This window comes from Rhinopithecus roxellana, chromosome 15 (assembly GCF_007565055.1).
Source record: "Rhinopithecus roxellana isolate Shanxi Qingling chromosome 15, ASM756505v1, whole genome shotgun sequence".
Taxonomy (NCBI): Eukaryota; Metazoa; Chordata; class Mammalia; order Primates; family Cercopithecidae; genus Rhinopithecus; species Rhinopithecus roxellana.
The window spans coordinates 79,876,374-79,880,467 of NC_044563.1; the positions used below are offsets into that span (position 1 = coordinate 79,876,374).

The window sequence follows — 4,094 nt, forward strand, 5'->3', positions numbered from 1 at the left end:
GGAGCCTCCCTGAGTAACGGCCCCAATATCATTACCGAGAGGTGGATAAAAATAAAACTGCAGATCGTGCGGCAAAAATACACCAGTGCGAGTTAAAAGGATAATTAGTGAAACAGAGAGGGAAGCAGGACTTTTGTCTGCTCTGTGGCCCACGGGGGCGAGAACTGTGCTGGAGGCTGGCCCCAGGCTAGGCTAGGGCTGGGTGGCATGATAGCTCCCAGGGAAGGACCCAAGCAGGTCTTTGCACCTCAGTTTCTCCTTCTGTAAAATGGAGATAATAGGAACACCCAGTGACTCCAACCAGGTGATGCATGTGAAAGTTTTCCAGAAACCCACAAGTTCCCTATCCAAGTAAAGGGATTATTCATGGGCTAGGGAGACAGTGCTTTCTTCACCTTCCCCATCAGGAATGGTTTAGGTTGACTTTGACTTCCAAAGGAAACTGCAGGTCTAGGACCAGAAGGTTGCTTTCGAGTGCAATGGTAAGGAGCACAAGCCTTAGAATTCTTTTATTCATCCATGCATTCACTTGACAATGTTTATTGTGCACCCTCTATGTTCCAGGACCTATCCAGGCATTAGGGATAGAGAGGTGAACAAAACAGAGATCCCCGCCCTGCAGAGCTCACATTCTAGCAACGGGGCCAAAAAGCAATGAAGATAGTGAATAAACTGGGAAATACATAAGTGAATTATATGGCACATTACAAGTGGACACATTGTAGTTGTATGACTTTAGACAAGTTACTTAACCCAGCACTGCTGAACCTTTTTCACATAGTGGCCCATGCCATCATCATCGTAGTGACAACGCAACCTACTAACAACCCATGTGATTATCATAGTGTTAATAGTAAGAACAATCGCTTATATGGCATCAACTGTGTGCCAGACACTGTTCTAAGGACCTGCCATATAAGCGATTGATGATGATGTCATGGGCAAGGCTATCTTTCTTGAACCTTCATGCTGTGCCATTAACCCTCACAAGGAATCTATGAGGCAAGGAGGTGATCATATACTGTAGGGCTGGTGGGGTAGACCCATGGAGCTCCCGTTCTACAGCTGAGAAGAATGAATTTCCATATCAGAGAAATGGGAACAATAACAGTGCTTAACTCCCAAGGGTTGAGAAAATGCCTGGGAAGTGCTCAGCACAGTGCATGACACGGCATGAAAGTTCAAGAACGATAAGCTTGTTTTTGTTACTAACCAGTAAGCCCTGAGACAGGGGAGAGTCCGGAAGCTGGTTGGGGGCATAGAGGGGAGTTCATTAACCCAGCAATGAACCTGGTTACCTGCAGAGCTGAGACGTTACCTAAGGGACCAAGTGGAGGCCACTGAGGGCAGATAGCCTGTGAGAGGTGATTTCAGTGGGGAAGGGTTCTTGTTCCTGGCTGGTGTCAAACAAAGAGCAAATCAGGACTTAGGTGACAGAGACTATGTGAGAAGACAATTGCAGTAAGAGAGGCGGGTTACCGCAATAGGGAAAACACAGTGTCTCAATGTCAGACAGAACAGGCTTTTAAAAAAACAGGGAGGCTATTATTCTTATTATTGTTGGTTTGTTTTTGAAACAAGGTCTTGCTCTGTCACCCGGGCTGGAGCACAGTGGCACAATCTCGGCTCACTGTAACCTCTGCCTCCCAGGTTCAAGTGATTCTTGTGCCTCAGTCTCCGCCTTCTGAGTAGCTGGGACTACAGGTGCACACCACCATACCCGGCTGATGTTTGTATTTTGTTTGTAGATATGGGGTTTCGCTATATTGCTCAGGCTGATCTTGAACTCCAGGCCTCAAATGATCTGCTCTCTTTGGCCTCCCAAAGTGTTGGGATTACAAGCATGAGCCACTGCACCCAGCCTATTATTATTATTATCGTTATTATTATTCTTTGGCAGAGCTAGCTGAGGTTTATTTTGGACCAAAAAAAAAAAAAAAAAAAAAAAAAGCAATTGAATTGTTTTGTAGCTGGAGGCATGGGCAAGGGAGTTCCCCAGGCAGTAAACTCCCCCACGGGTGGGCTGAGGGCTAGGGCTGAGCCTCAGGTGGGTCTCCTGTTCCCTGTGCTCCCCAGCACAGCAGCCTCTGTGGCAGCTGCAGGAGGGGCAGGCTGGGAGAGGCTGCCGTGGCTGTTCACTTGGGCAGGACATCAGAGGACTCCAGCTTCCCATCGCAGGTTTTGATCTTCTTCACAACCACGGCCCTGGTGGAGCTGGTGCTGCTGAAGGAGCTGGAGCCCGCGCCAGAGTCAAAGCCGGAACCCAGGCTGCAGCTGAGGCTGGGGCTTGTGAGACCCCCAAAGGCCGAGCTCGGACCACCTGCATAGCTGCTGGAGGTCTTTGTATGGGTACTCCTGTTCTGCATCCCAGACTCCAGCCGGCTCTCCTCGCCCTCCGGCAGCTTCCTGTAGGTGGCGATCTCGATGTCCAGGGCCAGCTTGATGTTCATCAGCTCCTTGTACTCATGCAGCCGCCGCGCCATGTCCTGCTTGGCCCGCTGCTGGGCGGCCTCCAGCTCAGACAGCTTGGCGTTGGCATCCTTAACGGACAGCTCTCCACGCTGCTCGGCATCTGCGATGGCGGCCTTCGGGGACGCCGTCTGGCTTTGAGGCCCTCAGTCTCAGCCTGGAGCCGGCAGATGTTCCGGTTCATCTCGGAGATCTCAGTCTTTGTGCGCCGCAGGTCATTCCCGTGCTTCCCAGCCAGCGTCTGCAGCACCTCATACTTATCTGGTACACGCTGTCAGCCTCAGCCTGGCTACGCTTGGCAATCTCCTCGAACTGCACCTTGACCTCAGTGATGATGCTGTCCATGGCCAGGGAGCGGCTGTTTTCCTTGGACAGCACCACAGATGTGTCGGAGATCTGGGACTGCAGCTCCGGGATCTCCACTTCATACAGCTGCCTGAGGAAGTTGATCTCATCAGTCAGCCCTTCCAGATGAGATCCCAGCTCTGCCTTGTTCATGTAAGCTTCATCCACATCCTTCTTGATGAGGACAAATTCATCCTCCATCTCTGTAAGCTTATTGACCTCATCCTCATACTTGTTCTTGAAGTCCTCCACCAGCCCCTGCATGTTGCCAAGCTCCGCCTCCAGCTTCAGCTTCTCCTGGTCCGGAGTCTAAGGTTGTTGATGTAGCTCTCCAACATGTTGTTAGTGTTGCTCCCAGGCATCTTCTGCTGCTGCCGGAGGCTTCACTTGGTCTCCAGCATCTTGTTCTGCTGCTCCAGGAACTGTACCTTGTCTATGAAGGAGGCAAACTTGTTGTTGAGGCTCTTGATCTGCTCCTTCTCCTGGGCGCGCACGGCCTGGATGTTGGGGTCCACCTCCAGGTTAAAGGGGCTCAGCAGGCTCTGGCTGACCGTGACAGTGGTGTTGCCTCCCGTGCCACTGGCCCCACCACAGCCTCCGCCCAGGCCACCCCGGAAGCTGCTGCTGCCCACTCGGGAGAAGCTTGAGGAGCTGATGCAGGCACTGGGCCCACTCATGTAGGAGCGGCTGCTGAAGGCCTGGGGGCCAGAGGTGGGTACCCTGTAGGACTTCTGAGTCACCCTGGTGGACATGGTGGAGGCAGGAGTGGAGGCAGGTGGGCTGAACCATGCGGAGATTCCAGAAGGAGCAGAGAAGCTGCTTCTTGGTCTATTATTTTTAATAAATAAGGCTAAAAGGAGCCAGGTGTGGGGAGTGGGACCAGCAGGTGGCCTGGCTGGCAGTTGATGCAGGAATGTTTGCCCCTGCATCCTGGGAGGGGGCGTTGAGAAGGGCGTCCTGAGTTCCCATGCTGGCTCAGGCTGAGGGTGGGGTAAAGTTCAGGGCAGAGACGCCTGACTCAAGTGTAGTCAGGTCAAGCTGGCGGCATTTTGTCTAGATTGGCTGCTGGTTTGACTAATCAGTTATGAGACAAAGGATGGGACTTAGGAGTGTCTGTGCCTGGCCTTCTCACACCTAACCAAGGAATCTTGGGGAAGGGGACTTCTTGGCAGTGAGCCTTTTCCTAGAACACAAAAGGTTGGGGAGTTTCTTGACCATCGGGCACAGGGCTCAGGATGCACTTAGCATTGTCGCTGGCCCCTGCAGGCTGGGGTGGAATG

General features: G+C 52.3%; 1 pseudogene; it reads right to left on the minus strand.

The window, feature by feature from the left end:
- Window positions 1–2,135: 2,135 nt before the first annotated feature.
- LOC104657237 lies at window positions 2,136–3,608 on the minus strand (annotated as a pseudogene).
- Between the last annotated feature and the right edge of the window lie 486 nt (window positions 3,609–4,094).